Here is a 27,278-nt window from a genome sequence, read left to right as displayed (position 1 = left end):
GGTCAATAAAAAGAAGCTGTGTTCACACTGAATGCGATCCGTGTGGAGCTACTGCCAAATGTTTTTCGCCTGATCCTTACGTGGACGTGTATACCATATTTGCAATACATGAAAGACGTGGATGATGCTGAGAGATCAGGTTAATTTATTCTGAAGAGCTCTACAAAAGAATCGGCCATTTTGTCTCTATGTTTGGGTTTGTGACATCATTCAGAGACTCACCCAGTACGGTGAGGTTGCTTCCTGCTGAGGGAGCTGGGTCTTTGTTTCCGTGTCTCTGTGACCCAGTGTGACGACTTGCTGTCCTGCATTGACCCAAGAGGAAAAACCAAAAACCAGAATAAAATCAGGGGACTTTTTTAAATTTTTTGTTTCAATGAAAATAAGAAAAGTATCATAAACTCTAGGAGGCCCGAGTTGGCTGCCTCCCCAGGCTGCAGCGGCTCTATATCTGTATGCCAGCTCACCACCCGGGGGCCGGGTACCCACTTTCCCCATCAGTAGCCGAAACAGACTCAGGTAGCCCAATCACCCCGAAAGGGAAAGAAAATGGAGTTCAGGGCCGGAACCCCTGCATCAATCCACCATCGGATTTGTATCGAGTCATTAAAAACGCATTTGCCCAAAGAAGAGTCCCTGATTGGTTGACCTCTCTCATGATATGTATGACGTAGCTGTGACGGTGTGGCACCGTCAGCTGGTACCACACTGTACCCACACTGTTTATTTTTGTATGTTTAATTAGGTCTTGCTAAAACAATGTAAGACTGTTTCCTGAGACTATTGAAGAGCAACGCCTAGTAGGAGGGGCTTATCATTTAAAAGGAAGAGTCACAGGAAATGTAAAGAGAGAGTTGAAGGGTGTCATGTGCTGATGTGCATGGAGCAGTTGTAGTGCTCATGGTTCTTGAATTAAAGAAAGAAAACTCTCACCTTGGCTCCTCTGCCTTTATTTGACTGAGGGACCCACGACACTAGCAGACCCAGATGCTGGAACCCGGAAGAAAACTCAGACGTAGATAAGTTAACAAACTTGATTTATTTTTCCAGATGGGAAAGGTAAAAGAGTCTTCAGAGTTCGTAGCTTGGATGATGGCTAGCAATGATAGCAGTCTTGCCGTAGTAGGAGTTTTGTCGTGACTGGATACGAAAACGAAGCGAGAGTCGTTGCGTGGCTGGAGTAATGCGTGGCTGCTCTTGGAGAGGATTGTTCCAGGTGGACACTCGTGCAAATGGACCTGAGAGTGAGGCGACAAAACGAGGTAAGTAACATGAAAAAACTTGAAGACAAGATTATACTTGGCGACCAGACCAAGCACCATTAGGAGCAACGAACTGGCGATGAATGCTGGGGCTGGATCTTCTTATGAAGGCAGGTGGTATTTGACGTGAGTGTCCGCAGCTGGTTCCAATCAGTAGAGCAGAGCAGAGAGGGGAGGGGGAGGAGAGACTGCCAGAGGCACCATGACAACCTAGCCAAAGTTCAAATATTTGAACTCTGGCCGCGCTGTCCAAATTTGTCTCAAATCCCGCTGATTGGATCTGTACATTGACTTAACATTGAAACTGGCCTCCACTGATGTGCGATTCACATGTGGTGTGAATCCAGCTTTAGCCTGGGACTGATTTTAATATCCAACACTACCTCGAAATATTTGGAATGAAAAGAGTTATAACAGTTGTCAATCATTTTCCTTGTGCTTGCTTTACTGTTTACTCATTTTGCCCAAAGTTAATTTCAGACAACTTTTAGATTGGAAACAATCTTTTAAATTAGTAAAAATCGAAAGGATCTACTAAAGATTTAGTCTTCTGATTGTCAGGGACTGACGACCTGCTCCAAAACAGCCTTACTGGGTCTTTTCAAACTGTTTGGGAAAAAATGGGTTCAGTGACCTTATTTTCTGACAGTAAAGTTACAAAAAAGTTTAAAAATACCTAATGTACCGTCTTTATGACCAAAATGGTTTTTTTTTCCAGACGACGTTTGTCTAGGTAGGACTTAAAATGATGGCGTCCATGTGTGTTAAGTCCTCGCTGCGATTATAGTGAATCATCTGCCGTGATTTAATTGAGTCATGGGCTTTCATTATAAGATTTTGTTTTCTGCTTTTTTCTCCTTTTTAACTTGTTCTGTCCAACAACTGAGAAAACAGATTAGAGCTGAAGGCCTTTTGTGTTGGACAGGTTTTACTATCACAAAAAGAGGTTGTATAGCTTCAAGAAACCAGAGTGTTTTCAGAGTGGGGGGGGATGTGAGACGGGGGGGGGGGGGGGGGGTAAAAGGAAGAGAGGTGAGAAAGTGGGGGATACAAGCACTGATTTGAACAAGTCATTATTTTAAGCTGTGTAACAATTATACCAGATCTGCTGAGACGACAAATATTACATCAAAGGTGAAATTCTGACACGAAGATGAGCGGAATACATCTGTCCATCAATACACTGTGGGTTAGGAGGAGGGATGAACCAGACAGGGAGCAGTGTGGCAGTGTGCACATGCACGTGGGGGTGGAGATACATGCATGCTGCCGAAGTGAACCCTAGGCCAAGAGCGCCCCCGGCAACGGGACCCACCCAGCCAGGTACAGAGGAGGCCCCCCTACAGCCCCCCCGGCGCAGAGAGCTATAGGCGAACCCGGCGTCTGGGACCCCAGGTCACAGGACAGGCGTGCATAGCCATACCAGGCGGCAGCCATGGGGGCCACCGGGCACCGGACACCGAGACACGGGCCAAGGACGAGGCCAGGGCCCCGAGAACCCATGAGACGTCCACCACCCAGCCGGCACCCCGCCACCCGACCCCAGCAATCCAGAGATCACCGCGCCCCCACAGCTCCACAGCCGACAGGATACCCACAAGCCTGGCCGCCCTGAAAGGACCAGGCGGGGCTTTCATTATAAAATTACAATCAAAGTAAAAAGCTCATAGGATTCAATTTTAGGGGGAACTCATTATTTCTGTTTATCAGTGTGTCAATCAGTGTGACTCAATCCACTTTAGATAAAACCATACAGCTTTTAACCCTGGAGAACCCACTGGGTCAGATTTGGCCATTGTATTTTTGTTTTGTTTTTCATCTTTTGGCTGCGTTTAAATGCTGCTGCTCAATTTTGTTAAATTAACTTTAAAAGAAAATCCTTATTGCGTTCTCCAGGGTAAAAAAAAAAGCAAATTTGCCACTTTTTTCTTTGTTTCCTTCCTTGTAAATTTGTATTTTTTATGACTGACACGACCTTATATCATTTTTTAGATCATTAAACAAAATGGATCCAAAAAAGCAGAATCTTTATGCTATTGCTATTGCTAGTAGCACACAGTGGGTGTGTAAAATAACATGTTGGTTTTAAAAGCTGTCCAACACAACCACAAATTCGAGTTTCAAGTATCCCAGTCTAAGCAGATCAGAGCAATTATCTGTAGTGGATTCTTCCAGCTGCAGCAATTTCTCATGTGAGAAACTACCAGACTTTGCTCAAGTTTAGGAAATTCCTTCCACCAGAAAAAAGCGTCTGTGTTGCACAAAAAGTCTAACCTCTGCTTCAGTGACAGAGACTGATCTAAATATTTGAATGTCGAGACGAAGCGCCCAAACAGGGCGAGATATTAACTCTGAGAAGAGGTCACATGGTGTGGTCAGACTTGGATGAGACGGGTGTGGGTACCGAAGGGAAGCAGAGCGCAGGGCAGAGGCGAAGTTTTGTCCTTTCTGTAGAAATCCACTAAACCAGCAGTTGAATGACTTTAGCTACAAGCATCAAGTATTTTTTTTATCTTTTACAGCTTTTTTGAGAAAAAAATGTGTCTATCAATACAAATTAAATCAAAGGATGTCTTGAAAAAGTGGTTTATATAATTACACCTTTGGAAAACCTCCACTGTCACACTAAAACTAAAGAGTTTGCCCCTGCTAAACTGCCGGACAGAAGGGGGAAAAATGGCATCATTTCATTTCAAAACACAGACGAGGTGGCATCATGCTGTGGGATTTTCTGCTAGCACTAAGACAACTAAAAATATAAACCAGAGGGATTTCAAGTCCTATACAATAGGTAGAAATGTTTCTGTTAGGATTGCTGAGGTTCCTCAGTCCTGTGGGGTACTGCAAGGCTCTATCCTGGGTCCTGCTCTTTTTTCTTTATCTCTGCTGCCGCTTGATCCTGTCATAAAGTCACTTTTCATTGTTGGTGGGAAGATGATCTGCAGATGTGTCTACCCCTCAGTTTGGTAAAAAAGATCTCACAGAATGTTCTAACTGAGTGTGTTGACCATGTTAGGCAGAAGTTGAGCCAGAACTTTCTGTATTAGTGTCAAAAAACGGAAAGCATTTTTTTCGGTGACACAATCTGTGGGTTAGTTTTGACAGCTGTTTTTCAGTGTGACACTGTTTGCCAAACTAAGCTTCCATCACTTGCGCCTTTAAGCTAAAGCGAAGCCTTCACCGGGTCACAGTCATCTCAAAACTGCGATCCAGGACCTGACCACCTCTCGGACAAATTATTGCAATTCAGCGTGTCACTCAACAATCACTGAACCGCCTCCAGTTAGTCCAGAATGCTGCAGCATGACTGTTGACTGGAAAATCCAGATGAGCACACCTCCCTCATGTCTTTGTGTTCTTGTAAAGCATTTTGGTACCCTGAAGGAGTAGTAAAGTGCTTAAGAAATAAAGCTTCATTCATCTAAAAAGTTCAAAGATAAAAGTTAATCTTAGCCCAAATCTGTTGAGGGTTTTCTGATGGGCATAAACAAAGAGCAGGGCTTATTTTTGGGTTTTTTAAAAGTACAAAATTAAGAATTTGGGGCTTATTAAAACACTTTAGAGTACTTGTAGCAAAACACTGAGGATACTTTCACACTGAGCCTTTTGCTACTCACCCCAGGTAGTTTGCTTGGATAGCCCACTTCTATTGACTGCCATGAAAACTCATCTGCTGTCGACAAAAACAAGTCTAGATGTAGTTGCAAGTGAACCCTGGTGTGGTTCAGCGACAGTCTAAATCAGGGATGGGCAAATCCAAGCCTCGAGGGCCGGTGTGTCCGCATGATTTCCAGATATCCAAATCCTACTCATGAATGATTACCTTGTTCAGGTGTATCCAGCCAACTGGAACATGCCAGAGCACGGGATGTTGGAAAACATGCAAGAATGTGGCCCTCAAGGCTTTAAGTTGCCTATCCCTGGTCTAAATGGAGATGGACTGCAGGCCAAAAACAATAACAATTGTGAGAATGACGCAGTAAAAATAAAAATAAAATGCTTGGACTATTTTTGTGTAGCGTTTCTGTAGTCTGGAGGTAAGGGTGTTTAGCCTTAACTGACAGTCAGAGAAGTGGTAGCAGTGGGGAGTTTGTTTGTTTTTTGAGCATATTCCCTTCCTGGTCAGAGTTTGCTTTTAGCAACAGTCCCCCACATGAGGAACTGGTGATTACATTTTTTATTTGTGGTCTGCTCTTTTTTTAAATGGTGAAAAGCAAACTAACTAAAGGGGGAGTTCTTCACAAAATCAAACTCAGTCTGTGCAAATCTTTCCCTAAAATCATTTTACAAAGCAAATGTTCCTAAAGTAGATTAATCGGACTTTTGGATGTTTGTCCCTCTGACACATACCGGCTTTTTTTCAGACCATAAGATTGACTTTCAATGTTACATTTTCTCAAAAATCAACAGTGCGCCCTCTGTACGAATTCTGTTTGTTCTTACCAATTTTCTGTGGTACACAGCACTCAAAAGTCTCTCTAGATGTTTAAGTACAACTTTGGTAAACTACAAAGCTACACCGCTCAATGGATTGTTGAAGCAGTCCTATGGTCAGGAGCCTGGCAGAGTGATAGGTACTGTGCCTCAAAGTACTGAAGTGAAAAAGCCACAGTATTGTTTTGTAGTTTATGTGTTTCCAATAAAGTTTGACCTATCAGTTGTGTTGTTCACTCAGCAAAGGCTGATTATTGCAGGGAAAAGAGGCAAACATGAAGAACAGCACAGTTTGCTTGAGAAACTTCCCATCAACCCCTCTGACCAATCGCCTACTGCCGCTTGGCCCCTCTGGGAATTCTGGGTAGTGTAATCATAACATGAAATATGACTGCTTTGTTTCATTGTACCTTAAAAGTGCTTATTATTGTCCAAAAAGATAAAACAGAAGCAAAAAGGTGGAACCTGAAAGGTTTATGTGTAACTTTTATACTGGCCAGACTACCTGCAATTTTTCCCAAACAGATTAATAAAGTATAAATAATAAAAATAAAAATAAATCTTGAAGCAAATTATGTAAAGTTGGATGCAGAGTGAAAATCCAGAGTGTCCGGTGGTAAAAACACCTTATTGTGACAGGTTTGTGGTGATGGGTGCCTGTACTCCTTAGCTTTTTAGACTCCCAAAGAAAAGCAGTGAGGTAACAAAGTCACAGGTGGAGTTAAAGGTTTTAGGATGTGGACGTGCTGAGCATGCATGGCTCCCACTCTGACTCACAAAAGCCAAAAATGTTGGGGGATGACTACTTCCTGATTGTTTGTGCAGACATCTTTCCCCTTCCATTAAGTGCAAATGTTAGGGACCGCACAGTGTGTATTTACTAGATTCCTGGTATTCGTACCTTTGCACCTGCCTCTCCAAACACACACACACACACACATCTGTGCTGAAAACATGTGTTTATGAGGGCAGCAATCACCTGTCTAAGCTGAGATCATGAATCTGTCGGGGGATCATCAACGTGCCGCCATAGGGTGGAACGACAGGTCAATAAATGAAGAACTGGACACACTAATGTGTTTATCTACACCAGCAGACAGTGGAATGCCATTTGTAGCACTCACCGTTTCCTTTCCCTTGTTCACTGCCAACCCTCACTTTGTTTTGACATTTTTAATGAGCCATATCTGGTTTTCAACCAATGTAGTGTGCCGTGACAGATGGTCAGGTGTGCCGTGGGACGTTATTCATTTTCACTGATCTAAAAGATATTTACCATAGCAGAATTTCAGGTCTGTGTTCATCCAAACATGTCTAGGTTTCACACAGAACAGTTTTGGAATAGGAAAAATCATAAAATACTTTTTTCCCATTCAAGACATTCAAATTGACTGGTTATGGACCGCAATTGAGCCGCAACTTTAGCCAATCGCTCTGTTTTTTGGGGGAAAAGTCCGCCCCCCTTGTGCTATCCTAGGCATTTTAACATTGGGAGTTGGGTCATCTAGACCCACTAGACAGTGCTCTGAACCTTTTTTCTTCAATGATTTGTGATCTTCACTGGTGTCCATGGATTACATGAAATCTTTCCACCTTTATCCACCTTTGTCATGGTAGGGGGAACACGTCAATGTAAGGGGGGGGTCATCTAAGATAGCACAAGGGTTACGCTGTCTCGACTAATCATTCTTAGAGGCATTATCAATACGTCGTCAGTCTAACCAATCAGATGCGGTTAGCGTACTCACTTCCTGGTGCCAATTTTTGAAAGTCTCTTAGTACCAACAAAAATAACAGCTAAAGATTGTGGTTGGGGTTAGCGGTGTAGCGTCTTGCGGGGTCTAATGAAACTTGAAGACATGAGTGGTACCAGTGCCACTGTTTATTCACCACATCTCCCATGATTCATTGGGTTAGTGTAACTTTTACTGTGCTCACTGTTAACTGTCATGAGGCAAAACAACCAGAAATATCGAACAGTCTATTCTTTTTAATGAAATCAGAGGTAAACAGTTGAGTTCTCCCTCAGAGTTTGTGATGGAGCACAAAGGAATCATTGACAGCAAAAGATTCCAATGAAACAATTTAACCTCCCAAAAATAAATAAAACATTTTTTTAAGTGACATTTCGGATTTAGATAACAGAAAAACGAACAAAACTTCAGCGAGTTCACTTTTGTGTGTAGTTACAATGAAACTTTTAAACATGAGGATCAAGCAGGTTGTGATTATATATTTGTTCAAAAACTACAGTTTGTTTTGCACAAACAATAACAAAATTACTGTTAAAAAAGAAAGAAACAGTAAAGATTTCTTTTTGTTTTTATTTTTTCTTATTTTTTACATTACATGAAATTGCATTTTAATAAATTCGAGGGAAAAACCACCACTGCGGCAAATTTTGTTTTCCTAATTTAGTTGAAAATTATTATTAAAAACTAGCACGACTTTTTGGAAAACAACTGCAACTTTGAGCCTTTAATTATTTGAACAAAAAAAATGGCCACAAGATCGTAGAGGGACTGTACAACAATACAGACTATAGAGTTTCTCTATTTTTGGTTGCTGGTGTGCCTTGTAATTTTTGTCAAAGCTAAAGTGTGCCTTGGCTCAAAGAAGGTTCAGCTACAAAGTTCATGATGGCCCCAACTGGATTGACTCAAAGTAAACGAACAAACTAGTTTGATGGACAGCCTGGTGCTTTGCTGCATTGGCACCACTGATTCTGCTCATTTGATCTCCTGTTTTTTGTTTTTTGAGTGACTCAAAGGTAGATTTCAGGGTCTGGTTTTCATCATTATCTTGGCAAGGACAGGACGTCACCAAACCCTACCCTTCACTTAATGGGGGACAAAGCAGGACAAACAAGACTGACAGCTGATGGAGCAACCCCCCAGTATTCACTTAGTCCATGTCCGTTTACCCAGCAACCACTAAGTGGCTTCTTCACCAAGTCATTGAATTCCAATCGACTCCAACGTAAAATATCTCAGATTCTCTAAACTATCCGTCCAATAAAAGACAACTAATGGGAAAAGAACAAAAATGAATATGCATGTATCAGCTGTATATTAACAGTTTGGCTATTTTTTTTACCAATATCGGAACTTTGACGAAAACTTTGATCAATTTAGTTCTAAAGAAAATGTTAATGGGGGCCAATGATACAAGACAATTGCTATTGTACTTGTTTGGAAATTCAAACTAGAAAGAAAAAAAAAGAAGGTGTGACACTTTTAACAGATCTGCAAATATGTCCAATAGATCATGACATGACTTGTCAACCAGGAGGTGCAGCTGCAACGGTCCAAGTCTTTTTAAAGAGTTGCTGAAAGAAAAACAAACAGCCCATAAACGGAAGGAAACACGTGAAGGATTATAACTGGGGCACAACGCAAGGAAAACGCAGAATGGCTTCATGTGACAGAAGATTAGGAAGTATTTTACAGTTTAAGAGTGTGTGGGATGGAGCCAAGCCCACAACATAAACAGCTGCTAAAAGAAAGGTAGAAAGAAACATAGAATTTTAAGCTGTTATTGTGTTTTTGTTGTTGTAGATGTTTATTTTCACTTCATATAAATGTCTTTCTTACGGAAAAAAAAACACACTGCTTAAAGAAAAAATAAGACAAAACCAAAGACAAACTAGTTTACTTTTCAAATTAAAACCCCAAATCTATGAGAAACAATCTTTCAAGTTGCGCTCTCAAATAAATGTCCACTGATCTTTTTATTTTTTACTGTTTAAACCTTTTCACTTAGACTAAAGCTGCAAAACATGTTTGACCTTTTTTACAACCCAAACTGCCTCCTTTTTGAATTAGAGTTTGGATTTTATGTCCCCAGAGTTCGGTATTTGACTTCAAAAAATCCACCGAGTGGCGTCCAATCACAGCTCCTGAAACTAACCCCAAAGCTAAACCCCGGGATATAGCAGGTAAACAAACACAAAGTAGGAAATTAAACTTGGTAAAGCCTTTAATGCAACTGTGAAATTAAATAGATTTGAAATGCAAACAGAATTTATTAGTCCTATTAAAGTAAACTACTTTAAAAAAAAAGGACAGAGAAAGGAGTGTTTTAACAATCATTTCCATCATTTTCTTTTCATAGTCGTTTTTGGTTCATTTTAAACAATGCAATTCACTGACCTAAAACCGATCCAGGACATCTGTAGCCAAAAATTAAACCAGTGTGACCCAGAGATAAAAAAGTTTTCCAGATTCCTTGTATTTCTAGCAGGATAATCAAGTGTAACTTTGGTGACACCTCTAAAGTTTTACTGTTTGTTTTTAAAGCTCTTCATGGTTTTGCCCCAGTTTACTTAACTGAGCTTTTAACAGTCCGCCGCGATTCTAGAGTTTTAAGGCTTGCCAACCAATATCTGCTTTATATGCCCAGGTGATGACAGAAACACTGGGGTAGCCGTTCCTTTTCCATGGCCGGCCCTCAGTTATGACTTTCAGAACTGTGCATGACGTCAGACCTTGACAGCTTTAAATGTTAACTAAATATGTACCTTATTAGAGTGAAGCTTTGGCGCACTTTCAATTTGGAAGATCTACATCACTTCTGGGTAAGCTGGGTTCTTGCGTCACTCATCGCAGAAGCCTTCACTCTAAACCAATGGCTAAGTTCCCCGCCTTCTTCTCTCAGCCACTCACATCCTCATTTCTCTCTACATACAAGATGGTTTTGCCGGCCCGACTCCGCCTCCTTCGCCACTCGGACCGGACGTTGTAGACTGGCCTCTACCCCCATCTGCATCTAGGCTATGGGGTCTATCTATCTACGGTCCAAGCCTATCCCACCAAGATGTAGACGACATCTGCCCAGAGCCTAACTGCCAAAAGACTATTTCATGCACATTTTTGTATCTCAAATAAATCTTTATTTGTATTCCTAAGATGTGTCCTCATTGAAATGGATTTTAATATTCAGTAGTCGGTGGCGCTTTATTTTCTTTTACTCATTTTGTTACGTATTTTATTCATTAATCTTCTCAGTCTGTCGCAGGGCCACAATAGCACAACCCATGTGCACTGAGGGGCAATTGTGTTGGAACTGACGTGGTGGTGGGCATCCAGTGGGGGCAAAATAGGAAGACGGACTGAGATGTAGCGGAATGTAAAGGGGTAAGATGGAGTGTCCATAAAGCTTCAGTTAAACATCTACAATGGGCTCCTGGATTCTTGGTCACGCCGTGCCTGCTGTACATCATGCACTCTCACATGAACACCATAATTTAGAGTAACCAATTAACCTATGAAGCATGTTTTTAAACGTGTACTTGGCCTCCCTAATGACCAGAGCGCTTTGTAAGGACGCTGTATGACAAGATCAACCGTACGTCGCAAGTGTGTGAAACCTACTGTACATTGTAAATATTTCACAATACTCTTACCACACACACGATAACTTTAGATTACTTTTGATTTGTACGTAACTTTTGATCTGTGCATAATTTTGGGTTTGCGTGTAACTTTGGGCTCGCCCTCCATCCCGCTTTTACTCGCATATTAGACACCTTGATTCATTTAGGGCCTTGTGGGGATGGTCTGGGGGAGGGGGGCACAGTGAAACATCCGTGCTCATCTTTCACTGGACCGCCCCACAATTTTAACTTCCACCTTAGACACACACACTGCATGTTAGCAGCAAACACATAGCAAATACACACCACACTCAGAGGGACCCCGGAGTGGGGGGGCTCTACTGCTTGGCAGGGGTGGGGCCCGCCACACTAAAGACCTCCTATTTTACCTGCAGCACACACACAGTTCACCCACACCACCAAACATAGGTGGGGTAGGGGAGGGGCAGCCGGTCTTCACCCGCCTGGTCCTCTCAAGGAGGCCGGGCTTGTGGGTATCCTGTCGGCTCTGTGGTGGTCTGGCGAGCGGGCGCTGGGGGGTCGATCGGCCGGAGGGGGTTACTGCGTGGCGATGGGGGGTGGAGGGCAACCAGAAGATCGTGAGTGTGTGTGCGATAGTGCGTGGGTGGGACAGACCGGGGAGTGGCTCACCGGGATCCTCTGGGGCTCTCCCTCCCCATCGCAGAGTGGGGAGGGCTTTAGGGGGGTATGGGAGGAGGGGTCGGAGAACATGGCGGGTGAGGAGGGTTGTAGAGGGTAGAGTAGTGGGGGGGTGGAGCTGTGAGTGCGCGGTGAACTCTGGGTTGCTTGGGTCGGGTGCCGGGGCTGGCTTGCAGAGACGGGGCACAGGCTGGGTAGTGGGGGGCTCATGGGCCCTGGCTTCGTCCTTGGCTTGCGTCTCGGTGTCCGGCGCCCGGTGGCCCCCATGGCTGCCGCCTGGTACGGTGGAGTGCACCTGTCCTGTGGCCTGGGGGCCCAGACACTAGGTTCCCCTATGCCTCTTGGTGCTAGGGGGGGCCCCTGTAGGGGTTTGTGTGTAACTTTTGATTTGTACGCAACTTCGGGTTTGTGTGTGACATTTGAATTGTGTGTAACACACAAATTTCTAAAAGTTACAAAATAGAGCCATCAGATCTGCTGAGATGATTATTGGTTGCGTTCCACTGTGTGGTAGCCACACGAGCCTCAAGCGGAATGCCTCTATACGACTCTCCATGCTGCCCCCCGTACATTGGGTTGACCCGCACGAGTGCAAAAGAATAAGACAGGGGTGTCAGAATCCAGGCCTCGAGGGCCGGTGCCATTGAAGCTTCTTATTGGCTGAACTCACCTGATCCAGGTAATCAGCAGCACATAAGGCAGGATTGGAAAACCAGCAGGAGGTCGGCCCTCGAGGTCTGGAGTTTGACACCCCTGGACTAAGGCTTAAACTACTTCACTTCCTTGACTTAATTTTAAAAACAGCTGTCATAAAGACAATACAGAACTCTGTACTTTTTCTGATTACACAATCATGTGCCAGGCCCCAGTTCAGATAAACATTACAGGGAAGGACAACCGGCGTTCAAATCTGCCAAACCACATGTGCGACTCGGTGGAAGCTGATTTGCTGTGGTGACCTGTGGGGAATATGCCAAAAGGTAAACAATAACAACATTACCCCTGTCACTGATGAGTTCAAAATAAAAATGTCTTTATCTTTGTTGGATACACAACATGTTCATAGAGATGATCATGTTTTAAAAAAAAAAAACTGTCTTTGCCCCATTGATAGAGATTTTTTGAAAGTGTCAGCCTATTGCCCTGCCCCCTAAGCTTTAGCTCCTCCCTCTGCCTCTCCTACACCTGTGATGCCCTAAGGATCATAGATCAGACATCTCCCAGGACAGGACAAAACGTGGTGCTTCGAATCTTTAAAGGTGAGAAGAAGATCCTTTCTGAGTCTGTGAACAGGTCATTCCACTCTGGGATTGAGGTCAAACAGAAGATAAGCACCTGGACAGGTGAGTTCAGCTCCACTCACCTGACCTGTGAATGTGTTTTTACTCCTTTCCTTTGCCTTTTATTTAACACATGAGAGGAGTATAAAGCCAGAGGTGTCAGGTTACCACGTGGGGGAGAAGACAGAAACGTGCACGTTGTCTGCGTCTGCTTCCACGCCAAATATCACCAAGTTGATGATATGGTCTTTGAAACAAGCCAGTTAACTGCATCATTTGCTGCTTTCACTGCAGGTTGTTGTCATTATAACACAATCTCTCGTCGTGTGAGAATTACACAAGTCAGTCGGACTTACGCAAACAGCTGAGTCATGCTAATTACAAAAGGACCACGAGCAGATCGGAGCTCTTTTGCCAGCAACGTGAAAGAGCTGCTGCTGACTGCAAACACACACCTACATGACACAGCAAAAACATCTCACACATGCGGGTTACTACGATCTTTTGTTTAACAAGACTACTTTACCCTTGTGTCGGAATTGGAAATACCAAAACCTAAAGTTGGAGTCCTTTTAGAATTCTCTCTCAACACTTGTATTATTGTGTGACTCTTCATTTTTAAGAGGTGGGGTTAAACCAACAGTGGTTTGCTTTAGTGACAGAGAAACCTTTTCTCACTTCTTTCTACAAAGAATTCCTTTTTTTTAATCTAATCCATTCTTGACTACCCCTACCCCATTCACTTTTATTTTATGGTCCAAATATGGACAAAGTAATAACAATGGTTTTCAACATGAAACTGCTGCTGCTGATGATTCCTAAACAGTTCTTAAAGAGAAAAGTACATGTACAGTGGAGCAAAAAAATATTTGTCAGTCACTCATTTTGCAAATTATAAAGCTGAGTTTTGTCTGTAATGTCCATCAAGGAGACATTATGTAAAAAAAAAAAAGTCCAGGAAATCATATTAACAGTTTTTTTTCTTGATAGACCAGACAATATAACAACAGTACACTTCAACACAGCTTAGTGTTGGTCAAAGGTTTCCTGTAGGTCTTCAGCAGTTTTGCATACACAGTAGCTGCTGTTTTTGGTCCATTCTTCCATACAGATCTTCTCTAGAGCCTAAAACTACCATGTTTCCATGGTGATGTATTTGGAATAATTGTCATGCTGGAAGATCCAGCAACATATTCTCCACCGATGGAAGGAGCTTTAGACCCAAACTCTCATCATAAATGATCCATTCATCCTTTCCCTAGGATGGATCAGTTGTCCTGTCCTCAAAGCCCCAAACCATAATGCTTCCGCCCCCATGCTTCACAGTGGGTATGGTGTTCTCCGGCTGTAACTCGGCTTTCGCCTCCCTGCAAACATGTCGAGTGGCGTTTATACCAAAGAGTTCCATTTTGGTGCCTGTTAACTGGAGAATTAGTTGTATTTCAGTACATTCACTTTTACACAAAGGCATTCTTTAGGAAACTGGTTGACAGGATTATATATTTTATTCTGTCTCTCCCACACAAAGTATACCTATGAGGAACATTACAGACCAAAGTCATCTTTTTAAAGTACCTGTTAACAAATATTCTGCTGCCCCACCCTTTGTGGTTCTTTGGTCACTCTTTCAGTTTTTTTCTGCTCCAAATGTTTAGTGGAAAAATCCTATCACCATTGTTTTGTATGCAGATATTTACTGTTTGTAGACCTTTTAGACACACCTACCGGTGTAAATGCAGTGACAAAGGGGTTGGGCAATGAGCTGGGACTGAGTTTTTATGAGCAGGTTACTTTTAAAAAAAAGAGTTTACCACGAAACGTGCAGCACAACGCGACAGATGCTTCCACGTCCCACGAGGACCTGCTTCTCCTGTTTGCGGCAACAAACAGTGATGTCATTTCTGTTTTAGATCCTATTTTAGCTTCAGTGATTTTGCCAAAGTTGACCGCAAATGCTTCCAGCTCCTTTTGACCACAGTGCTGAGTCAGCTTCTTGAATTAGGTTCATTTGGATTTCTGTCATCGTGGCATGATGAGCAGTGCGCCTCTTTTCATTGTCTATTGGGAGGAAAATTGCAGTGGATGAGTGCAGCAGTGATCCAGGCCACCATGTGTTGTTGACAAATGCTCAGATGTAACTATGGAGGGCTGGCTGTGCCTTTTCTTCTGATGTTTCCGCTGACACAGAGTTTTAGCGTGTCATTAGTAAAATGTGTTGGAAGTGTGTCTTAAAAATCAAACAAATTATTGTTTTATTGCTAATTTAAAAATAAATGTAATTAATAAAATAAGAAGAAGTTAGAAAAAATTATAGAGTTAAGATATATATAAATAAGTAATAAAGTGCATATTAACAGTAATTATGACATTCTAATAAATGCGTAAAGTAATTGCAGGAACTGATTACTGTATTTTCAGCCCTATAGGGTGTTCCGGATTACAAGGCCCACTGTCAATGAATGGTCTATATTTGAACTTATGTCACACATATGGTGGACCGAACTATAAGGGGCATTAAAAGGCCTACAAATAGACTTTTTTGAGCTTTCAAGTGTATTATACTGTTAATTCCTCACAAAAAACAACCCCAAAGCGGGATTTTGCTTTTCTGAACATTCCTCTGAAGACCTGCACTCTGAGCACCAGCCCCTCCCAACCCAAAAAAACAAACGAATTCTCACAATGTGACGTAGGTGAATGACGAACCGCCCCTTCCAGGAAGAGTCTGTGCTAACGGCATCCCCCCCCCAGGCTAACACACACACCCACTTTCTCCGTGGAGCTAGAACACGCTGTCATTTTCTATGCACAACATCCACATCCATCTTTGCAAAAGTTTGGATGTTGTTTGTTTTCGTGGGCGAAAAACGCAGACACGCTGTCGACGCCGGTTCTAGCTTCACTTCACAAAATGTGCATCAATCACACGGAGAGAAAGGCGGGGCCTCTAACTTCCAGGTAAGAAAATGAGCTGCGAAAATAACTTATATTTCATAAAAAATTTGTTCTCTAGTGTGCCAAAAGTATATGAAAAGGCTTAAGAAAAGCATGATATAGGCTCTTTAAGTGTGCCTTATAGTGTGGAAAATGTGATATGTGGTTAAATTGTAAATAAGAGAAATTTCCAGATGGTTTTGTTAATGAGGACGTGATGAGGAGCAGAATTAGGAACGGAAGACAAAATGCACTTCACCAGAATGCATGGTAGGTTTTAGTTGTGAATTGTACTTCTTCAAAAACATTGATGTTAGTTAAGAAATCTTGATTTTCCAGCTATTACCAGAAGCATTTTTAAGTACATAAAAAGGCTCTTGTAGACACCAGGTGAGAAACACCGACTAAAACTGAGACTTCCATCCTGAAAATCAAGAGAATAGAAGCATTATTGAGAATGGAGATACCCCAAACTCTGTAGCCATGGCATCAACCAGGACAAACACACAACAGAGATGTAGACAATAGATATTGACAACAGTCACATTATGTAGGGGAACAGGGGACAATCTTCAGGGATTGTCCAGTTTAGTTTAGTCAGTTTGTTAGTTCAATTTAGTATTTTCCTATTGAAATCTATGTATTCATGAACCTTTTGATTTCATGTTTTACTTTTTCAATTACCTATACAAAGCCCATCGAGACGAATGTTGTTGTGAATTGGGCTATACAAATAAAATTGAATTGAATTGAACTTTTGTTGTGGTGATGTCAGCATACATTTTACATTAATTGAATTTTCACTTGAATATCTGTGACATTCTTTGGTCAAGATAAAGCACAGGTGGAGCCAGCATTACCTTTTTTTAACCAAGAATTTACATGAGCCCACTCAGATCTCTTCTGTTGACTGTAAATAATTTACATATCACTTTGCCACAGCTTCCAGATGATATGGAGACGTGAACATGGACACAATTGTGCTCAACAAGTACCCACTAATTTATGTTGTTACCAAACTTATACCATAAGCACATTTACTTATAATGAAACCAGCATCAAAGTGTTGATCTCACAAGGTCTTGACTTTCAAATTTGGGAAGTTAATCCAAAAAACAATATGTGCCAATAAAGCAGGGGAGCAGTAAAATGCAGCCTTTTCCTCTGTGCCACACATGTACATTGGATGAGATGCATACAGTAGCCTACATGCTTTCTGTTAAAACTACATCATGTCATCAACAGGAGGCCCACTAGTTTATAAAATTTTAAAGATTTACATTTTAAGACAACATGTAGTTCAAAACAAACCTGAAAGACGACACAAGCACGTCCCAGTATGGACATTGGTGGCCTAGTGGTGGACTTCCAGATAAAGGGTGGCTGGATTAAATCTGGATTGGAAAAATAACCCATTAGTCTTCTGTGCCCCACTGTGATGCCCTTGAGCAAAGCCCTTCACTCCAATTGAATCGGTTGGTTCAAAGGGGTCCAAGTCCAAGAGGTTTGGTTTTCCAGGAAGTGATTTTATTTGCATAGCTTAAAGGGAGGCTACACCAAATGATTAATACTTTACCCAGATTTAGCAGCAGTTCATATCTTACAAATGCTATAATATGAAGCACCTCACTTTTATCATTTCAGAGGACTAGCAAACTAAATTCTCTGGACTTGGGCCCTTCTTGAATTAAACAAAGGCGCTGCCATATTGGATAACTAGTGCTGCCATCTATGGGATAAAGCTAAACCCATGCAAGAGAAACCCAAGTCCAGGAATTTTGCACTAAATTCATTTTAAATGTCAAGCATAGTCAATACATCACAACAGACTTGGGACTTTTTTGCACATAATCAGATAGCTTTTCACTTGAAGACCATAGAACATATAATATCTTTACTTTGAAAAATTGTGGACTTGGGCCTCTTTTGAACTAATCGATTCAATTTCTTCTCCTTGTTGGTCATGGGTTGATCTGTGGTTGAACTGGGCAGCTCTCAGATAAAAAAAGGTCAAAAACATCCAAAAAACTATGAAATATTGTTCCTCTCCCATGTCTTTTTTTCTACTTCAAACAGAAAACAGGTTTTTGTTTAAAGGTAAGCAAGATAGTGAATGTAATATCCTAAAAAAACTGAACAATCAGCACAAGTAAGGATCCAACAGAGTATAAATGAACTAAAAAGAACAGCAAACCGACAGGAATTTGACTAATTTTTGGAACCACTCTGATTCTTCTAAAGCTAATGTACAGAACCGCCATTTATGTCCTGTATTTTTCTCCTACTGGAGGAATTATAACTGGTAAAACTGATTATTTATTATCTTTTGGACCAAAATGTGTCATCAGTTAGAGTTGAAGTGGAATGGAGCTAATGTTGGTCCATTGTTCTGTTCTGGGCTCTCAGATCCCTAACCTAGCTAGAAGCCCACTCGTCTACGACAATCTGTTCTGTACTTCAACATGTTTGACCCCATTTTACGACTTGTCTGACTTCCGTGTTCTGTTTTATGAATAATTTGGCTGAGGACAGATCACCATGGTGAGCCGGAGAACAGTACTGGTATAGTACTGACCTGGTGTGATCACTAAATGATCCACATGAACTTATAATGGAAAACAGAAAATACAGTTTCATATCCAAAAATGACTTGTTTACTACTCACCTGCAATTGTATTTCTTTCCATTTATTGGTGGATAGAGACAAACAGTTATCAGCAGAAACACTAAGATCAGCTCCAGATTATTATAGGCACTGTGAAAGCTAGCTGGGGAGAAGTTAAACTGGCTAAAATGTCATGCTTTAGCACAGTTAAATAGGAAATTTTGGGGTATAAATGGGTTGGGATGTATTATGTTGGAGTTGCCTATTTATGACCTAAAAAATATACTATAGGGATTAGTCACACTAGAGTTATACAGTCTAACCCAGAATTGATTTTTGAGTTGGTCGTCTTTTGTTTTCAAGTGCTCTGCTATTCGGTGAACCCTGGTTCTCATCGGTTTTTAAGGTACCCATGCCTTAATTTGCTCCAATATAAATGCAGTCTGACTATAAAAAGAGAGAGCCTAAACCTAGGAACATGTGTAGTAGGTAGAGTGTTCACTCGTTTATTGATACGAGGAAGCATTCGATAAAGTACCTACGATAGGTAAAATCCTTGAAGAGGATTAAGAGACGTTTTAAAGCTCTAGAACTCTTCTCATATAGACATGAACATTTTCGCACTTCTGTTGTTTCATTTCAGAAAAATAAGTCCAGTATTATAGAATGAAAAGACAGATCTGCTGACGATCAAAGATTTATGTAATTGTGGCAAACTGAATGAACTCTGTACCAAAGACACAGCATGAATGCGATTAATTGACTAGGTCAACTGCCAATCAGGACACAGAAGCATCCCGAATTGCACTGACAAAGATCTGCGACACAACGAGGCCACGGAAGGTGAACCGCTATATAGTGAGGGACCACTGTACTCTGTACCTTTTAAGACATAAAAAAAGAACCATCGAGGCACAAATCAAACTGTGTTCAAGAAATAGCTAAAGTCATGAAGCCTTGAGAAGATGCAGGTTAAAATTACAGTAGTTTCATGGTTTCCTTCTTCTTTAGGCCCATTTATGATTAATCCTTGCTTAGGGGGATATCCCTGCCGAATGAACAGAGTTTGTTACTGCTCATTATTTGCTCTCGAGAGTGCAGTGTGAAAGCAGAACAAATAAAAGAAAGACGTGACGTTTCTCTGTAATTCCAGCAGAATTATACAGAGTTTGTTGGATTCTTTGTGAGACGTAAACATGTTTTCTTGTTTTAATTCTATGCTCTCCATATTGTACATGCAGCTTGACGTTGACAGTACATAAAGCAAACGGGTCAGAAGTAGATTAGCCACAAAAGAATGGCTTATGATGATATTTGCACATTTTTTAGACAAGATAAAGAGATGCCATGTGGATTCCAAAGTAGTGTAGTGTAGCCCTTAAAGCCTTTTGACCAATGTGCTAACCTCATTTAAGCTTTTCTGTATCCAAACTTGTTAAAATGACCATCTAAACCTCACCACCTAAAGCTGGCATGTCAGCAAAGAGGGCAGTAATGAACTAATCAAATCAGCTTATAATAGAAGCAATGGCCTGTGGTGGAGAAACGACTTTGTCACGGACACAACAATGGATTTATGTGAGGTACAAGCCACCTACAATTAATCAAACCATACGCCTCTGGACTTAAGGTGGAAGTTTCCATCTGGTCCATTCATCATGTAGCCTTCAAAGTCAGATTCCCACAGAGTCGCCCACATTTCTTTAATTCTTCACATGAGTGTAAAACAGGAGTCTTTGTGTTTGCTGTCAGTTGTGGCAGAGGGGGGTTGCTTATTAGTTTTGCGATAATCCACAGCTGCATTCCTCCCTGGGGGTAACCTCAGCCAAGAGTGTGAAGGTCTGGGAACCTCAGCCAGATTAGAGGAGTTAGTTACTGTACAGCTGATTTACTCCCTTAAAGCCTGGTTTCTATACTCAGAGGTGTGGTTTTCTTTGACTAAACACAGGACTGTTTGGTGCTGGAGTTGTTGCCGACTTTTGATCGTCACGCTGGCGTTCACACAGAAAGTCGACTGTTGTTGCTGCTTCGGGGTTGAGGCCGCAAAAAGTAGCGAGTAGCTCATGTGCCCCAGCATCCAGACCCACACGAGTCCCGTGATATGATCGGCTGGCTTCAAGCTTTAGCCTCAGTGAACAACAGGAATCTGGGTCTGTTTCACCCTACCCGGATCCGTGTGAGACAAAGGCAAAAGCTGGATGGGCTGAGGAGAGGCGAGGCTGACTCACTACAGTGTGAAATGTTCAGCACCAACAGGATTTTAATGAATCCAAACTCATTAAGGCACCACCTCCAGAGCTCATTGACAATACCAATCAGAGGTAAGTTTTGTCTCTGATGAAACAAGCTAGTGGTTTTCTGTATTTATTGAGGACCAAGAAGAATTTCTTTCCTGCAATTGGTGTGATATAAATGTAGCCATCAGTAAATAATTTGTAAAGCTGCACACAAAAGAGTTCTATTGCTCTGTCTGACTATTCATTTAATAAACAACGGTAAGTCTGAGTAAATAGTAATCCTAATACAGTGCTGATGTTAATCTTTTCAGGCTTTTGATCACATTTATCTCAACTGCAGGCCGATCTTTGCATTCGCTTGAACGTCTGATGCGTACATTGGAACTATTTTATGGGCCAAACCTTTCAGTACTGGAAGGTGTTTTTAACAAAACGTTTCCTTCAAGATTGATCCAGTTTAGAATCTTGAATGTCTACATAAAGTCTGTGTGTGACATGATGACATGTTTGGCCTCAAATCCCAACAAGCCAACTTCCCTTTCAACACTATTTAATGAAGTTTTGGTATTTTGTATTTATTTACTGCTAAGAAAATGTGTTTTTCACCAAGGAATCTAATCCATGTAAGAGGCTGCACCATGGTGTGGTGGTTAGCGTTTTTGCCTCACATTGAGAATGTCCTGGTTTCATTCCAGTCTGTATGGAGTTTGCATGTTCTCATGCATGCTTGGGCTTTCTCCCACACCTCCTTGGTCAGATGATGACTCTAAATGGTCTCCAAGTGTGAATGTGAGTTGGGTGGTTGTTTGTCTCTTTTTTATGCCCTGCAGTGGGGCATTGGACCATCCAGGGTAAACTCCACCACTGTGTGTGTGTGTGTGTGTGTGTGCGTGTGTGTGTGTGTGTGTGTGTGTGTGTGTATGTGTTGGGGGGGGGGGGGGTGTCGGCACTGTTTCTCCTGTCATCTTTTTTTAAAATTTTATTGTGTTTTATGCACAGCACTTTGAGTGACATATGTTGTTGTAAAAGTGCTATATAATAAAGGTGGATTTGATTTGATTTGATTGCTCAGCAATGGGCTCCAGCACCCCAGTGGGTTTGGAAATGAATGAATGATTCCACTTATTGACACATTAGGTAATAGCGCTAAAAAGTCATGTATTCAGCTCCTTCTGCATTGGGTCAATGCAGCCGCATCGCTGCTTTGACGCCGTCAATGAGCGGCTTTGTAGCTCTCAACAGAACAAACGCAAACGCCAAAAATCTTTTCTATTATGTAAGGGATAAAGCCTGATCAAGTGTTTGTTCTTTATAACTTATTGGGGCACGTGATCACATGGGACGGTAAACTGTGGCATAAGGTATGTAAGCATGTGTTATGGTATCAATTAGAAGTTTGTGGTCAGTGCTTTTTGGATGAAAAGTGTTGCAACTTTTTTATACGTTAAATTAGAGCAGACTGGACCTGATCCCACGATGTCATGAATTTCAAATAAAATGTCTCAAAATGAGGCTGTTTATTGCAAATATCAGTTTAGATTAAAAAATGTAGCAATTGGGTTGATTAATTACAGGGGATGATTAATTAATAATACAAATTTACAAAAGCATAATTTTACATTTCACATGCTTTTCCTCTTGCAGAGCAGTTTGAAACTGGGATTGTTTTCCAGACAGTTGGTTTTGGTCCCGAACGCCAAACAAACAGTGTGTCGTTCCATGAATAAAACCAAGCACCTGAACAGTCTGGAAAAGCTAAGAGATCGTGGCGTGATCCACGATTCCACCTGGACGATAGGCTCTTTGGTCACACCTGCTGTTTTTATTCTCTCCGTCAAATTGACCTTTTTTCTCGTGCTCCCTAAAGTGCTTCGAAACTAGAAAATCTGGTGGTGTTTGAAACGGAACTGGCTATCAGGAACAGTTCTTAGACGGCTTCGGGAGTTTTATTTTTTCAGGAGATATTGCATTTGAAGGTCTAATAAAAAGCAAACCAGTAAGAGCTTCAAACCCTGAAAACATGACTCCTCCAGGAAAGATTATCAACACAAAATATGAGGCCCACCGCAGACCTCAGGGGAGCCTGCAGTGCTGACATGAGGCCAAATGATCTGCTTAAAAGACTCTTTTACAACGCATGCTTTGCACACAGCTTGAAGGTAGAAGGTGGTCGACCCGCAGGAATGTTTACCTATTTGGGACATGGGAATTTGAAACATGGGAAAGGTAGTGAGGATGCGGATCACATCACTCTGAAGAAGTTCAAGTCAGTCAAGGGGGACACATCAACCTCCGTGTCAAAAGAAGTATGCGTCCGGGATGAGAATGGGGAAAAATGTAACCCTTTAACACAGAAATTTTAGCTCCAGTGTTTACGCTCTTTGAGCTACCTTAACTCTTCAACCTTTTACACTATTTGAGTTTGAGTCCTGTTGTTAAAGACACGTCTGCTCAGATTAGACAAGTAAGGGATAATGGCCGACAAAGTAATGCACACTTCGTAGGCCATTATCCTGCTTATAACATGGTCATATGTATTCAATCTGTTTTTAGTACTTTCTTTTAGACATTTTTTTTTGGTTTAGATCACCTTTTTTCACAAGAAACAGACTATTTGTTATGTGGTGGTGGCCGTTTAGCCAGCGATGCCGGCACGGACCTCGACTGCAGCGACAAAGGAAACCGATATTCATGCTGGTCGTCACGATAAAACATCAGATTAAAAAAAAAAAGTTCACCTCTCACCGCTTGTTTTTATGCAGATGATGAAACTAAAGTTTGTTTTAAAGAAGTCAGCCCCGTGATACAGAACATTTAAGCTATGTGGCCGGAACTTCTTTCTCAGGTGTGCATCATCCCAACTTAATCTACAACCAGCAGCCAATCAGAAGTATTCACTCGGACCATGGTATAAGATTAGATGATGTGTTGTTGTTTTTTATCCAGCTTCAGATTTCAAAGAAGCTTAAGATATTGTTGATTTGTTTGCACTAGAGCTTTTATTTTGTCATCACTTGTGTAACATGAGCAGTTACTCCTTTTATGAGTTTGCATGAGGTTTACATAGGACCCAACCATGTATACTGCAAGCAAACATGGAAGAAGGACAGAGCAGCTCCTTTTGCGGCACTCTGTTTAGAAAAACCATTCAACCGCAGTGCAGAATGGAGACACGGCGCGGGAGTTTTACAACGCGTATCAATGTATATCAATGACCCACTGCCCTCAGTGGCAACCATAAAAAAAGCCATAAAGCACGCAGAAACTGCTGGGAGATTCCTGTTTGGAGCTACGGCTTTGGCAGCACACGAGACTCTGGTTCCGTCAGGGGCAGAACAATGGTGACTATACTGAAGGACCCTTCATTCTGGGGCTTTTATTTGACCTCTGGGACTGGAGCTATTTCCATTTAAAGCAGAGTGCAGATGACTTTTTCACCACTTCCTGACTCTTGACCTTAAACCTTTTGCTTTTCTATGTCAAAGGTCCTTCAGGTATCACGGAAGACAAAGTGAATTACTTATGACATAGAATTAAATTGGTACCAATTGGAGGCTTTGGATGGAAACTGTTGGCATTCTTGAATGCAGAAAATGTCTTTAGGTTGGCGTTGCTACTATTGAAAAAGGAAAGAAATTACTTTAATGTATTTATTCTACTAAGATTGATATTCCAGTGATATTATAAGTACGTCTTGACAATACTTTTTCTTCTAAAGTTTGGTTTTAATAAAGTAGTTACACTTGTGATAGCACATTTTAAATGAGATTTGTCTTCCTGCTATAATTGAAGCTTAAATGCTGGCAGGCTAAAGGTGGCATAACCAAAGCCCAAACATAAATAAGTTTATGAATAGGCCTTAAACTTTGGTTAAATGAGCTGTAATTTAAGTAGGACTCTTGTAAAGTTATTTTTGAGCCCACGTGGACTTGTTTTTCCCAACTCATCACCTACATTTATAATCATAACCATAAAGATATGACAGAAGTGATGAGCGGCACAGAGTGTTGTCTTCCTGCTCCCATTCACAACAATCCAGAAGACAGTAAATGTCAGTGAACAAGGTACAAGTTTATGGGTGTATTTGTCTCAATTGTGTGCTAAATCGCTGACAGCCTTTAGAGGCATTTTGGGAAAAGCCTTTTGAATCTGTTCATAAATTCAAATCACCACATTTTTGTTTAGATTTCACAACCTATTGGGACATTGCCTTTCTCTCCTTTGCAGATCCGGCATTGAGTACTTAAATGAAGCATATGTAACTCTATCATATCATATAGAGAATAAAAATGTGTGTTTTTGTTGGGTAAACAGCTTTTTTCCTCTAAAAAGATTTGACATTTTTTTGGCCCTTGACAGGTTTATTTCCTCATGGCAGTTTTCTTAGTAAGATTTAAAGTGATCCTCTAACTAGATCAGTCTTTGAGTAAGGAAAAGGGCCTGTGAGAGAGAGTAAAACTCTGTAATACAATGAGGAAATTGTCAAAGCTTCACACAACCCAGAGAGAATCCTGGAAACTTTCTAGGATTGCAGGGATCAGGACATTGTGAATGGACAAAGCAAGCTGTCAGCCTCAAATCTTGAGTTTAATTCCATTTGGGAAGTATTAAAACCGTGGAAACCACTATTAAGTGGTATCTAGGAATATAATTGATTACAGCCTGCTAAGGAAAATGTGCTTCAGTGGCTGTTGAAACTTCCAGTACATCCACCAACGTTGTTTGAGATTTATTCACCAAGTGATGTAATCTAATATGTCTTAGCAATGGAATTCAATTTCCTGAATGAAGTCCATAGTGTGCGCACAAAAGGGAGGAGCTATTTTTTTACTGGAGTTATAAATGCCCTGCTAAATGAGCGCAGGCAATGACACAGCCTGTTAAACCTGTGTATTGCTGCTTCAGGGGGTCTAACTTGTTAGGACCATTTGGGGGACAATAGACTCCAGTATTTGGAGGGAGACGCTGCTGTTTTTTCTCAATACTCTACAACCGAATTCCAGCAGTTGGTGGACAAATCTAATTTATATTGTACTAAAACATAATGCAGGCCTTGTTAGAGAATTGGGGTGTTTGACTGGGTACATGATTCCATATGAGGGACACAGATGAAACTAGAACTTTTTGTGTTTCTTCATGTGATTTTTATCATCAGTAAGAAGAGAAACTCTAGAAAAATCGACTGATTAACCCTTGTGCTATTCTAGGCCCTTTAATGTTGGGAGTTGGGTCATCTAGACCCACTAGACCAGTGTTTTTCAACCGTTTTTGAGCCACGGCACACTTTAACCATTTTTGTGATAATTGTGGCAGAAAAAGCAGGAAGTTGCAGCTGTTTTTTTGTTAAAGATGAAATAAAAATTAAGTTAGAAAATTCAAAAACGGTTTGATTTGTGTTTGTTGTGGTTTCAAGACGTTTAAGGACTACTCATTGTACGCTAAGACGCTGTCCCTTTAACCCAATGCTTAATGGGAGATGTAGTGTGAAAACTGCCGCAAAAGGGCAGAAAGACTCGCGTCTCTGAGCTTCATTGTTTTGTTCACTTATTCCACGGTCTGATACTGGATTCTGTGGAAAGCTACACCGCTAAAGACGAGCTTTGGCTGGTATTTTTTTTAGAACGGAGAGACTTTTTGAGCTAAATTGGAACAAGGAAGTGAAGACTTTAACCACTTCTGATTGGTCAGACTGATGACATGTGATCAAGCCTTCAAGAATGATTGGCGGAGACATTTAAAGGGGCGGGACTTTGCCGCAAACAGCTTTAGCTGCAGCCAAATCGCGGTACCGTCATTCTTATCAAAATGTCTTTAATAGAATCAAATAAACACAAAGAAAAATTAATTTTGGTGAGTGGATGCTGTAGTATCGAGATGCTGTAGTATCGAGTGTGATGCTGTAGTATCGCGAGACCCAGCGAGACGAGTGTGGTGAGTCGACTTGGCGGCGCGTAAGCATTTGAACAAACATTTTCGATCTTGTTTCATTTTTCCGCCATATTAAAATATTTCCTGCTAACTAACACAACCTGTTAAGAGTATTAAGCTTCTGTCAGCCTGGAGGACCTGGAGAATTTCATTGACGAGTGTTTTAATACCTGCAACATGGTGAAGCCCAGAACCGCCACCACCACCCCCTCCGCCAAGCGTGAACGGCCTGAGGACTCTCCCGGGGCTGTGTCCTCTCCGGGCAGCGGAATGAGCGATATCCTGGATTCGATTGACAAAAAGCTCTCCAGCTTTGATGGCCGCCTCAATTTGCTGGAGATCCTCCATAGAGAATTTCAAGGTCTGCGGGAGTCTCTGGAATTCAGCCAGCAGCAGGTGCGGGAGCTCGCAGCGGAGAACCAGGCCCTCAGAGAGACCGTGAAGACCCTGAGCAATGACACCGCCCGTCTCTCCGAGGAGAACCGATCCATCAAGGAAACCCTCCTGGATCTTCAGTCGAGGAGCATGAGGGACAATCTAGTGGTCGCGGGGGTTCCAGAGGAG

The 27,278-nt window shown here is 41.6% G+C and overlaps 1 protein-coding gene and 1 long non-coding RNA gene across 2 annotated transcripts in view; one reads left to right on the top strand and one right to left on the bottom strand.

The window, feature by feature from the left end:
• Window positions 1-27,278, bottom strand: part of LOC111949229 (uncharacterized) — a 170,050-nt gene that overhangs the window by 133,950 nt on the left and 8,822 nt on the right. The window contains exons 2-3 of the long non-coding RNA XR_002875247.2: window positions 934-1,238; window positions 223-305 (exon numbers count right to left, since the gene is read on the bottom strand). This is a non-coding gene — a long non-coding RNA (uncharacterized LOC111949229). The remainder of the gene's footprint in view (window positions 1-222; window positions 306-933; window positions 1,239-27,278) is intronic.
• Window positions 12,252-27,278, top strand: part of LOC101161615 (sodium- and chloride-dependent GABA transporter 2) — a 46,309-nt gene continuing 31,282 nt past the window's right edge. Inside the window, exon 1 of the mRNA XM_023965870.2 lies at window positions 12,252-13,073. The gene's annotated coding sequence lies outside the window, so the exon portion shown is untranslated. The remainder of the gene's footprint in view (window positions 13,074-27,278) is intronic.

This window comes from Oryzias latipes, chromosome 2 (assembly GCF_053564925.1).
Source record: "Oryzias latipes strain Hd-rR chromosome 2, Olatipes_Hd-rR_3.1".
NCBI lineage: Eukaryota > Metazoa > Chordata > Actinopteri > Beloniformes > Adrianichthyidae > Oryzias > Oryzias latipes.
Note: the sequence above shows the minus strand (reverse complement) of the source record. Positions and strands in the feature narration are given on the sequence as shown.